Consider the following 13,611-nt stretch of genomic DNA (forward strand, 5'->3'; position numbering starts at 1 on the left):
GGCTATGCCACCCAACTAGCCTGACCCTTAGGCCTGCTGTACACCTAAAACTTAGGTCAACCTAGTTACATTACATCACTCAGGGCTGTGAAAAAATTCAAGACCCGGGCAACGTATTTAGGTTGACCTAATCCCCACTCTAGATGTAGCTAGATTAACAGAAGATTTTTTTCTGTTGACCTAACTACCGTCTTTCTAAGGGGTGGATTTACTATAGCAACAGAAAAACCCCTTCTATCACTGCAGTGTCTACCCTGCAACAGTGCTACTGTAGCACTTGTGTAGACATTCCCTTTTAAACAAAATACCTGAGGGCGACAAAAGAGGATGATCCAGGGATTTAGGTACTAGCTTGAGATTCAGGCAACCTGGCTTCAGTTCCCTGCTTTATCCGCAGGCTTCCTGTGTGATCTTAGTTAAGTCACTCTGTCGCTCTGTGCCTGAGTTCCACATATGTAAAATGGGGAGAATAGTACTTTTACCTACCTCACATGGGTGAAGATTAAGAACCGCTCAGATACAATGGTAATGGTGGCCGTATAAAATACCTCTGATAGATAGCTTCAAAGCTCTCTTAACCTAGACTATTTGTGAATGTATAATTCTTTGCACACTTGTGATGCAAAGATCTCCTCAGTGACAACTGGCAAGAGCGTTACAAGGATATCCTGATTCTAGTATGTACATTTTGTTTCACCAAAGAATGTGATGCAATGTTTTAAATGAAAGCGAAGGTCACTGATCATTCTTATTGTTCTGAAATGTATGTACAAATATTACAAAAGTAGTTATGTATGTATACTGAAAATATGATTCTGTATCATTTTTCTGTATCACAGCAGAAGTGAAGAAACAAGTTTCCTGTCAGACAGGGGATATGTATTCACCTGTATCTCTGCTGGATATGAGGAGGAGACAAGGAAGACACGCCCTTATCCAGCACTTACAAAGTAGATGGGCAGCATGTTGACATTCATGAAAATAAGATCTGAACCAGCCTTGGTTGCAAGTATTGCAGAAGATATTTGGGGTGAGAGAAATTTCTTTAAACAGGAGGTTTACCCTGTTTAATCTCTAGAACATGTTATGATTTTGTTTCATTGGTAACCTTTTTGTTTCCATTATCCTTATTCATTATCACTTGAATCTTGGATAATAAACATAAATACATCTCAGTGCTATGGTAACAAGTTGCTGATCCTGAACTGAATCACTGTACACTGCTGCGACAGCAGACCTGATATTTCTGTAAGAATTCTGTGGATAAGGGGCTGGACGCTACCAGGCAATGCTTCAAAGGGGTCAGTGTGCCTATTTTTAACCTGCAAGGCAATACTAGGGCTGGCACTGCCCAGAGGAGAGTGCTTTGGTGGCCAACAGACTGGTGGCATCAGGCAGCTGACACCCAGTTAATCATAAGCAAGTCTCCCTCTGCTGAAGGCAAGAGGGTTACAAGGTGACTCAGTCTTGGTACCTTTGACAAATAGCTTCAAAGCTCTTAACTTAGACTATTTCTGTGTGTATAATTTTTTTACACACTACTGCCTGTCTGAATAAGCCAAAGAATTTAAACATAGCAAGTGCCATTTGTGCTCAGCCTCCATGTTTCCTGGCACACACAAGTGCCAGCGTATTGAAAAAGATACTGTAAATAAGGGCTCAGTTGCCGGTGGAGTTAGATCCAGATGCAGAAGACTGATTATCATTCCCTTTAGAGCATTATGCAACACACTGGAAATATCCAGATGTTTCCATGGCAGTGTTGGTGAACATTTTTATTTGTGTGTATAGTGGTAGTGCCTAGATGCCCTGTGGCCCCTATTGTGCTAGGCACTGTACACATATGCATAATGATGATGGTGCTACCCCAAAGATCGAAGAATAAATAATCTAGGAACAAGCTAATAAAATCTAAAAACTTATTTACAGAGGTAATTCCTTATTACCACATGATGTAAAAGATTCCAAAACTTCCCTCTCCCCACCATACTATTTTAGGAAATAAACTTCTGCTGCTCCTTCAAGAGAAGGATACTTCACATAGCCTTCTTTTCTTTGAAACTTCTTTCCTCTCCAATTCAAGTGGAGTGTTCTTACGTCCAGTGTGAGGAATCTACTTTCCTCCCACTCTAGTGGAGGCTCGTAATTTCTATGACTATTGATCAAAGATACCTATGAATAGTCCTTTCCAGGCCAACACTTTCAAATACCTGAATTAATCTATTTAATTCAGCATTGAGAGTTGTCCTCTTTCATAAAGGAAACTCATGTATCAGTGTGGAATAGAATAAGGCACTAAGTCTACATTTTATAAGGCATATTAATAACCGCCTTTTTATTAGCACTCTCAGGTACCCCTTTATGAAAAACAATGCAAATGCTAAAAATTGAGGAAGTCGCTTGTTAATGGTGATTTAACATTCACACCAACCTCAGTTCACGTGTTAACATCAAAGAAACGTCTGATTATCCCAACAGACGTTTCACATTCAACATACCATCAATTACTTCAAGACACCTCCTCAGATTGGTGACCCTGCAGTGGTTCATGCTTTATATCATATGTTGGACTGGGATTTCGACTGAGATGGTATGCAAAGGAAAGCACAATGGGGTAGAATGGCTATGAAAAGAGTAGAAGCAGTAACAACAGCCGAAGCATGGCCCAAATGTTATGATTCTGACCTCTAAGCCTCTCTACACAAGCAACGTATGTTTGAGTCTGCATCAATTTTAGCAAGGCAGAACTAAGGCTACAACTACAACTACGAGCTAGGAGCGTGATTCCCAGCTCGCATTTACACACTCACACTAGCTCTCATCAAGCTAGCACAAGGATAAATAGTAGTGTGCTGTGGTAGCACAGGCAGTGGCAGAACAGCTTAACCGTGCTGAGTATAAACCTGCCTGAAACTGGTGGGTACACACTCACTGTCCATGCAACCCCAGCTCCACTACTATTTATACTCATGCTAGCTCAATGAAAGCTAGTGAGAGCATGTGTACACAAGCTGGGAATCACACCCATCCCTTGTAGTGTAGACATATCCAAAGAAGCAACCACTGTGTGCTTCTCTAGCAACTTGGCTGGAAATGACAGTGGAAGATTAGTGCTATCAACTCTGTGCCTTCAAGACATGAACAAGCTGTTAATTATTTTTAGCAGATGTATAATGTTGGATTTTTTTTTTAAAAAAGAGACTAAATATTCAGGGAGCACAAGCACAGCTTGTTTTTGTCCTAAGTCAAGATATTTTAGTCAAAGATTTCCACCCCCAAGCAAATATACGATTTCCACATGAGTATTTCTGCCTGATTTTACTCTACTTAGTTCTCTGTATACAACTGAAGCATACACAGAGGCTTTTTGTAAACGAGTCAGTAGTTAATTGCTAAGGCCATCTGCCTTATTAAAAAATAAGCTTCTGTTTTCTTTGTGCTTAAATAACCTAATTGAGTAAGCCCTCTTCTATATTCTGTAACAATAACGTAAGGCACTCAAGACTCCCCATCTTCTACACAATTAACTTCAACTCCGACCTTTTCTTATGTATTATTAAATTTAAGCTAAATGTTCCAAAGCCTAATTATAACCAACACTTTTTTTTTTACTCCAAAGATCACACTTTCTCGCTTCAATGTCTTAACAAATAAGTGTGTGCTGAATATGAGGAATCCAATAAGTACCAAATAATCAGTTTTGCATTCATTATAAACATATGCACGTGCACCTAAAGGCACAGCCATAAATCACGATGTAGGTTACATGACACTCTACCTATTTGCAGTGTTTTTGTAGACAGGTTGGCCCCAGGATATGAAAGGCGACAAGGCATGTGAGGTCATATTTTTATTAGACCAACTTCTGCTGGTGAAAGAAACAAGCTTTTAAGCTCTACGGAGCTCTTCTTTAGGTCTGGATAGTTGAGTCTTCTCTCACTGATCCACCTAACTGTCTAGAAACAATTATTCAAGAGCTATTGAAAATTACTAGATTCAGTGGGAAAGAATAAACTCAAATCTTCAAAAATAATTAAGTGGGGAGTTTTGGGAGGGGAAAAGGAGAGGTAGGGATAGAATCTAGTCCAGGGATAGGCAACCTATGGCACGTGTGCTGAAGGTGGCACATGAGCTGATTTTCAGTGGCACTCACACTGCCCGGGTCCTGGCCACTGGTCCGGGGGGGCTCTGCATTTTAATTTAATTTTAAATGAAGCTTCTTAAACATTTTTAAACCTTATTTACTTTACATACAATAGCTTAGTTATAGATTATAGAAAGAGACCTTCTAAAAACGTTAAAATGTATCATTGGCACACGAAGCCTTAAATTAGAGTGAATAAATGAAGACTCGGCACACCACTCCTGAAAGGTTGCTGACCTCTGATCTAGTCTGTTCAAATTTAGCCTGAAGTTAAAGGAATAAAAATAAATACATAAATACATAAAATAAAAGGATGTATGTGACCGAAGTGCCAAAGCCATGACAGGAACTTCATACTTCGTGCTGGAACTACATTTTCTGTTCTATTATCATGACATTACTTCAAAAATAAGAATTGTAATGTTTAAGTATTTTAACAATTTAGAAGAAGCTCAAACAGAAGAGGTAGCCTGTTTTAGATTCAGACATACTCACAAATGAAACTAGAATTGCTCTTCCAAAGCCAGCCAAGAAAGGAAAAAAAATTTGTTTATGTTTCTGAACAGCTCAAGTGTCATATCTGACCCCAAATTATAAATCCTTCCTTTTACAATACCTCCTTAACTAAGAAATATAGTGCTAGACGTAGCCAATTAAGAGTTTTAATGCACAGAAACTTATTTAAAATTGTTGCATACAGATGACAGTAACTTTTAATTTAATATTAAACAGTCCCATAGGAATAAAAGGACTGACAGGGAGTTCAATTTTCAAGACTGCAGCTTGTTTTTTTAGGAATACAATGAAAGTGAATAAGCAGAAGTTCTGTACAGTTTGCTCGTGCTGTACCGATAATGTCTGTCTTCTGATAAATACTTGTTTCCACGCAACAAATTTGGTTAACATCAGCTAACCAGATTGTTTCACAAACAGAGATTCTGATTATGTCTGTTGACCAGAAGGGAGATGGAAAACAAAGAAAACTTTAAATTAAAATTTAAACAATATTTAATGTATCATGCACTGCTTTAGTGCATGGCTACAAAAGGAGGACAAGAATTTTTTTTTTAAATCAGCATAAAAAACAAAGGGTTTTTGTCCTTAAATGCAAGAAGGGGAAAAAGGCAACATTCTCTTCTCCTTAACTAATTTACAGTTTTTACCTGCAAGAGCCCCACAGTATGAGAGACCACAGACCTGGTATTCCCTACATCCCTCCAAATTAAGAAGGAAATCCACAGAACTGCTTTATAGGTGGCAGTTAGGGTGAATTAGAAGACAGTGGTGGTTCTTATCTTCCTCCACCTAAGGAGAATGTTGTGGGAAAGCTGTTTAGCACCAGTGTGTCTCATAATGCCATTCCACAGACAGTACTTTACTGTACACAGAGAAGGCACAAGAGATTAATTTAACAAAACAAACACTGCTATCATTGGCTTGCCATGCAGTTATTATACAAGTTTAGTCTTTACCCAAAATATTCAATTATCCTTAAGAAATTGATGAGGGGGTATTAGAAAAACTCAAGAGAAATTTAGGTTCAGGAAAGTGAACAGCTCCACAATTTTCCACCTGTGGTCCTAACTCATTCAATATGTGTTTGCTGATGTTTTTGTACTGACCAATTCGTGCACAGAAAAGCATTTTTGGCTATAGCTAGCGGAGCTGTTTTATTTCCACACTCCTCCCTCTGTCCCAAATTAATAGGGTGAATTTAAGCACTCATGAAGGGTGCTGGATTAATGATCTTGTGGAATGAAGTTCTCGGTTGATGTAAAATTATCATGTGGGTATTACAGGACTGAAAGGGTTGCAGCACTTGACTCAGACTCAGGAGACCTGGGTTCAATTCCTGAGAGTGTCACAGACATCCTGTGTGACCTTGGGCAACTACATAGCCTTGTCTCTTGCTTTTTGCCTATCTTGTCCATTTAAAAATGTAAGCTCTTTGTGAGAGGGACTGCCTCACAATACATGCATGTACAATGCCTAGCACCATGGAGCCCCAATTTCAGTTGAGGACTGTAGGCACTAGTTTGTAGTGCAAATAAAATAAAAATATATAATTATTCTAAAACCTAATTCTCTTCATTAATCAATGCTCACTCTGTAAAAACAAGCTTCAAACTAACCAAATATGTAAACACCATTTCCTCTTCTTTACAAGTGCAGGCTTTGAGCCCCCGTACTGTCATTCATTGTTTTTCTCTCCTCCTCTTTTCAGTCCAGTGGGGTTTCCAGGAATACCCCAGAAAAGTACTTTTTCTTAAGCTCACCTGTTGCAAGGATGAAGGCCTAAATTCTTCTCTCAGTTACACCAGTACAGACCCAGAGCAATTCCTGTGGTGCTACAATTTCAGATTTTCAATGGAACAACAGAACAGAATTTGGATCACAAACTATTCCTTCTAAAGCAATCTTCTGTGGGTGACATCTGGACCTGACAGACAGCCTAAGTTATCTGATGCATAATTTTCTTTTTTCCAGCATTTTACTCTAAAGCTTAAGAACTACACCTCTACCTCGATATAACGCTGTCCTTGGGAGCCAAAAAAAAATCTTACCGTGTTATAAGTGAAACCATGTTATATTGAACTTGCTTTGATCCACCGGAGTGCTTTACCGTGTTATATCCAAATTTGTGTTATATTGGGTGACATTATATCTAAGTAGCGGTGTATATATTCAGGTGTCATTCCACAAATTTACTTTTTTCCTTTCAAGGGCCCAATACTCAAACTCACACAATTACTATTCCATCTTGCAAACACACATATGCTTAACTTTAAGCATGTGAGTAGTTCTGCTGTCTTAAAGTTAAGCACACACGTAAACACTTGCAGGACCACGGCCTTAGACATTTCTCAAAAGGTTATGGTTCAATTAACTTCAATGGGAGTATGTTCATATGAGTAAGGGTTGGTTGCAGGATCAGGCCTCAGGTCTGCACAATATTTTTAAAAGTTGGACATGAACATCTGATAGCTGAAAGTGGCTCAGAATCAATAAAATATTTCAATTTGTTTTATAATTTTCATTTAAGGATATTCTGGTCTTGGTATCATGCTTTATATAAAACCCCAACACATTTTTTGATTTTGATGTCATGCAAGAAAGTATTGACAAAATGAAACATTAAATGACAAATAGTTTGTTCCCACAACCAACTTTTTTGACAGCATCTGGGCGACTTGGCCTATATAAGGAAAAAACAAAAACAAAAAAGAAACCAAACCCAAGTGATCTGGGAAGCAAACCAAGCATTACATTTTTCTAAGATTCCTTAAGTATATTAACCACAATGCAACTTTATTCAAAACTTACAAGGGCCTGCAGCTATACCACCTTGGGATTTACTCTCATTAGACTGAATGAGCCAGCTCCCCAGCACAGTGTTTAAGGAGGCCCTGTGCTGCTTGCAGTGCTGTTTTTTTGGGATGGGATATAAAACAGAAGCCCTCACCACTTTTTGCAAGAAAAGGGATGTTAGCCCAAGTGTTCTAGTTTCCCATACTCACTACAAAAACAACCGTGTTTGTGACCCAAACATTTAATAACAAGATTAAGAAAACCACATGTTTTTAGCCCTTTCTTGGAGTCTCATCTCCTAACACTGAATGTGTTATTGTTGAGGTTTACTACCACTACAGAAATGTAGCCCCTTACAGATGTATTTTACAAGAGTGTCTGGCAACAGTATGTTTTTTTGACACAGAAAATTCAATTAGTAGTTTAAAATAATTTGCTAGGTGACAATGGTAATGATGGTCCACTGCATACTCATTAAAAGTATAATTAATTAAGTAAAATCAGATTGCATCATTACCATACCAAAAAGCCCAAACTCAAGCTAGGCGCAAAAGTTCGAACATAATATAATAAGGACTTTATTATACAATTACCAATGTTCCTACTAATGTTCAGATATAATATTCTTCTCAAAAGAGCTTGTATTATTTTGTTTAACTGATGTTAAGGAAATGTATGTTCATTTGAGAACCCAAATGAAAAATCAAAACAAAAATACAGATTATATATATTTTTTAAATTGATGACATATGCTTCAGAAAATACAGCTGGGAATAAATACATTAATAGTACAAAATAAACCCCATATTTTAAAGATGAGTGCACCATTCTGTAAATGACTCTAGATTAGCAAAGATTAACTTTAAATCCCACCTGCCTTCTAGACTCCTTTCCATTATTCTGTGTTTGCCTGCTGCCATGTTAGACCCCACAAACACAAAGACAACCGTTCACAGCTCAATGCTTTTGGGTCTGCTCCAAACAGTGTGTCAACCAAAAATACTAGCGTTTCACTCTGTTTTGAAGCAATTACTTTTCTAGCTGGCAGGAGTTGCAAGTCCAGAACTAATTTTACACTGTAAATAACTCCCTTACTGGATTACTTCAACTTTCTAATACAACTCCTTTTTTGTTCTGCAAACTAACAGTAAATAATTCACAGGGAGTGAATAAGAAGAAGAAGAAGAAGAAGATGTTATTAAGCTAACTTTTAACTGTTTCATTAGAAACTATGATAATCAGGGTCTACACACCCCAAGGGAAAACAGAAGGTTTAATCCCCCCAGAAATAAGCAGTTAAACCAACTGATAGCATACTGTGTGATTTAACTGTAAGAATATATTGAGTAAAATCTTCTATGAATGCCTGTAAATGCAATGAACTTACTAGTCATTATGAGATATGTACACAGGTTATGGTTGTGAAGGTGTGTGTGCATATATAGAAAACTGTAACTGTGGTGCAACTTTACAAAAACTGTAAAGCCTGAGGTTATGTCTATTTTCTATGTAACTGATATATGTTTGCTCTCCCTCTACTATTTCATCTTTGAATCTGTGGTTTTTCTATTAAATAAACTTTTTTTTTTTTTTATCCCAAGCAGGTCTCTGGTATAAAAACTGTATGGAGTGTGAATGCCAAAGGGAGCTGATAACTGGGGGGTAGAAGCTCAGGGAGGACCTATTTGGTGAGACCTGGTACTGGAAGGGATGTTGGTATCACCCTGCAAAGAGTAACTAGGCTAGCGAGAGCCAGGGTTAGACCTTTTGCTTGTGGGAAGGCTTTTGGTGTCAGGGAACTGAATCATAGCTGCACAGCACAAAGGCCCCTTAAGTTACAGGGGCAACTGATGACAGAATCCCTTATTCATCTGGGTGGATCCCAAAACATCACCAAAGCCTTGAAAAATAATTAAACGTTTTTCATTTATCCAGCAATTACATGACTCCTTTTACACACATGAAAGTGAGTTGTATATGACAATCTTTCAATTCAATGAAATTTAAAAAATATGCCATATGTAAACACAAGATAATATTCTACTTCAAAAAAGTTTTTGAACTGGAACAAAGTTAAGGTAGACAAGATACTTTGCTACTGATTACCTGTATCTCTATTTTAACTCTGTTAGTGTAGAAAGGTATGTACATGAAAGCTCTCCTTCAGTGTAAGATGAAGCAGATGGTAGACTCTGTAGTTATGGGGTAAAGTCACTGATAGTATAAGCCAGCAGTGAATTTGGCCTATAATCAATTTTCTGACATTACATATTATTTCTGTGGAAATTCTCATAAGAACACAGGAAATGGTAAGTTGAAAAAGAATATTTTTTTCGAACAACAAGTATTGGATAAGATAAAAATAGAAAGGAAAATTACACAGAAATATCATGTAACAGAGTTTTATAATTGGTAAAGTCCCTTTATATGTTCCTTTCTAATTAATGGTATATTTATACAGGAAGAAATCTGAAAGCTTACTGAACTGCATATTACTAAGCTGATTTTTTCCTGTTTTTCTGGTCTCAGAAAAGTCTCCATTTTCAATATGGAGTGGCCCCCTGAAAACGTATAGTGCATGAAAAAACCCTTGGCATATAATATCTATATATGTTTTGCCCTTAACCTCTTAGGTTCTCCACTATTCATAATGTTCAATGTCTCCATGGTTTTTGATGATTGGCATAAAGGTTACTGAAAGTTTTTCCACAATAGGAGCTTGCTAGGAGCTTTGAAAGGTACTCAGCACTATCTAGGCAATCTAAACAGTGTAGTGTATCTTAAGGTCCTTCTATTGTAGAGAGGAGGACACTAAAAAATAGACAATTATTTGTCTCACAAAACATATATGGAAAAAGCAATATGTTTTGAAGTATAAAGATACTGAAACTAATACTCCCATAGCCAATCTAAACAGAAAACAATCTCTAAAGTATATTCTACATCCTAACAGTAAAAGACAGAATGCATTTTATAATTCACATTTAAGATAAGCATGTTCATTAGCATGCATATGTATTCTCTTCTGCAAAGAAAAAACGGTTAGTCACCTTCTTGTAACTGCTGTTCTTCGAGATGTGATGCTCATATCTATTCCAATTAGGCATGTACGTGCCATGGGCAAAGTTGTTGGAAAGTTTTTCCCCTAGCAGCACCCGTCAGGTCAGCTGTGGAATGTCCTGGAGTGGCACCTCCATGGCGCTCAATATCACCCTGCCGATACTAGCGTTCAATATATGACCTGTGCACACGGTGTGCACACACCTAATTGGAATCGATATGAGAAACCACTTGAAGAATGAGAGGATTCTGAGGACATACCATGCTTTTGCCACAGTATTGAATAAAAAAAAAAAATGGGGGGGCTATTAATGGTATTTCTTATCCAAGGGATATTAATTCAGAAGCGAAAATAAATGGTGAGAAGACATGAAAACTCTTTAAAACCCTATGAATGAGCACCTGATTTTAATATTTACTTCTGTATGGAGATATTTTAAGGAGGATGCATTTTTATTAGAGGGGCAGTGTGGTTTAGTGAATAAAGCAGTTGGGTAGGAATCAAGATACCCGAGTTCTATTCCCAACTCGGCCACTGGCCTGCTAGACGACCTTGAACAAGTCATTTCACTAGACCATTTCACAAGTCATGCCTCAGTTTTCCATTTGTAAAATGAGGATAATGGTACTTACCTCCTCTATAAATAACTTTGAGATCTACTGACGAAAACTGTTATACAGGAGCAAGTTATTATTATGTGTGGCATAAACTATTATGCTACTTAGGAATCTAGGAAGAAAGCAAAAGTTCTTGCTCCAGAGAACAGAAAAGTGGCAAAGAAATAAAGCCACAAGGCATGTAGTAAAGCCCACTGAAGGTCTACTTTTTACAATGCTTTTCTACCATATCCCTATTCGAAAGATGACATTCAACACAGACACAAAATGCCTGCTCTCAAACCTTCATCATCCTATCCCACTGCATAGACACAACCAAACTGTATTTGTACTTCCTCTCACAAAGGGATGTTGAAGTAAAGAATATAAAACAATTTTAAACAAAACAAAAAGAGAGGACACAGTCAGAACAAAATATTGAAGACTTTACAGGGCACCCTCTAGTCCATTTTGAGAGGAAAAATTGTCACAATGTCAGTGGCTGGCAATAGCTGCATCAACATCACCAGTGCCAATGGAAAACTTCGTAGTAAAAAAAAGTCTGGAAATTGGGTAAAAGTTCAAGTAGTTTGAGTTAATCATATGTTTCAACTACTTTAAGAGTAGTATTCTCTCCTCTTCTACCCCGAGCCTGCATTCGCTGCAGAATGGTTTCTCCTGTGCAATTTTCTCTGACAACTTCCACCACTATGATTTGACTAAACGCTTAGGGCTGGAATCCAAAAAGCAAAGAAGTTTTAAGAACCAAAAGAAATTAAAACAAAATACCCTGCTGATAATACTTGACAAGCTTGTAATCTGTTTTATCTGAGTAAATGGCTTGCCAAAATAAAGGTTGCTCTCTCTCTCTCTTCCATTGCTCAGCCTCAATATACTCTAGTCTAGATAAACTCTCTTTTCAGTAGCAAAGCAGATGGGCAGGCATTGAAATTTTTTAAAATAGCAGAAAAAATATTGATAGTACTGTTCATATTAACACTGAAATGCTTTAAAACTGATTTGTTTTCCTTTCTCAAATAACACAGATATGATAATCACAGACTGTTTTAGGTTCCCAGCTATTCCACAGCTACAACTTGTGCCTTGTATAACTTCCATCTGTGGTTATTGCTTTTGGTCCTAATTAGTCTATCTGCTATCATAAATGACAAACAAAAAGTTGGCTAAGAAAGATGTTTGGAGAAAAACGGACTCTTAGCAAGATGTCAGGTAGTAGATAAGTACATGACTAATGGCAAGCTATTATTAATTTCCAAACTCTGAGAAAAATGCTAGCAAAAAATAGTGTAGTGAGAAGCAAATGTATAGACATAAATCGTTTTCAAGCTCTCACCAATTCTCTTATCAAGTATTTGTATATTCATCTCTAAAATTATCAGGGCTTACTACAGAGAAGAATGCTGGGACAAGGACTGTACACATCACTTGGAAAGCCAAGTTTACTGACACAAATCTGATTTATTTTCATATTCTTTATGCTATATTTCCATGACGGACCAGTTCACACTTTTTAAAAAAAAATAAAATAAAAAGAGTTCTACCAGGCATGAATAATGGGCAAGGTTACCAGAAAAATATATAGCTATAGATGTTGTTCTTGAGATGCAAAACTCCTGCTGTACAACACCTGGAAAACTACCACATTTCTAAGCTAAACCTGCTGTTCTTATTTAGGAAATACTACCACAGATAACAGTGTTTTGCCTGAAGCAAGACCGCAAGATTTGACCCATATATGATATCTTTACAATGTGGCAGAGCTCTACTAGGACACAAGTTTAGAGTACTGCACATTTCTCTCATGATGTATGGAAAGCTGACATTAGCTCTTCCACAAGTGAAAGTCTAGCTCATTAACCTACTGCACCTGCTTAGCACTCAGAACATTTCATACCAGTAAAACAAATTTAATTATCAGTGTTTAATTGGATTTGGTGAACTTCTGCTATGCAAATGAAACAGTGGAGTGAGGAGACCCAATTTGTGTTAAAAGTTTGTCGTTTACTATTCCAACACAGTAACAAGATACTACTGCAGCAGTATGATGTTAACTACCTTGAACGTCTGTGCATTTTAGTACAGCGATAACTTTTCAACTGATTGTTAGCAGGTTACTGGGTTATAAGGAACAATAAATCACTATCTTCTGTATAAATGGAAAATAACTATAGACTTGATAAAGCTGAACAAAGTTACTAAAGCTCTGAGAGACCAGTATTGAGTACTACTATATGCCTAGGTAAAATAAAAAGAATTCCAGTACTTACAAAATGCAGAACAATTTCATTTGCACACTTAAAAGAGTTTGTCTCTGAGGGGGAAAAAATCCTTCACTTCCTCCAGACTAACTCAACAAAATTTCAAATACAAACTCTTGATCACTGAAGTGTCATTTCCTAGGGTTGGAAGGACGCTGTTTCAACCTATCAGCCTCACCAAGAGCCTTAAAATTCTTCTTTGGCAGATGTATTGTCTCATTA

At 37.3% G+C, this 13,611-nt stretch overlaps 1 protein-coding gene and 1 long non-coding RNA gene across 14 annotated transcripts in view; one reads left to right on the forward strand and one right to left on the reverse strand.

Annotated features, from left to right (window-relative positions):
• Positions 1 to 9,022, forward strand: part of LOC120384738 — a 40,023-nt gene extending 31,001 nt beyond the window's left edge. Inside the window, exons 2-3 of one of the 2 annotated variants that reach the window (XR_005589073.1) lie at positions 840 to 1,030; positions 6,369 to 9,022. This is a non-coding gene — a long non-coding RNA (uncharacterized LOC120384738). The remainder of the gene's footprint in view (positions 1 to 839; positions 1,031 to 6,368) is intronic. The other variant, XR_005589074.1, reaches the window with a different exon arrangement.
• Positions 1 to 13,611, reverse strand: part of LONP2 (lon peptidase 2, peroxisomal) — a 163,666-nt gene that overhangs the window by 25,783 nt on the left and 124,272 nt on the right. The window lies entirely within an intron of this gene.

This window comes from Mauremys reevesii, linkage group 16 (genome assembly GCF_016161935.1).
Source record: "Mauremys reevesii isolate NIE-2019 linkage group 16, ASM1616193v1, whole genome shotgun sequence".
In the NCBI taxonomy this organism is placed as follows: Eukaryota; Metazoa; Chordata; order Testudines; family Geoemydidae; genus Mauremys; species Mauremys reevesii.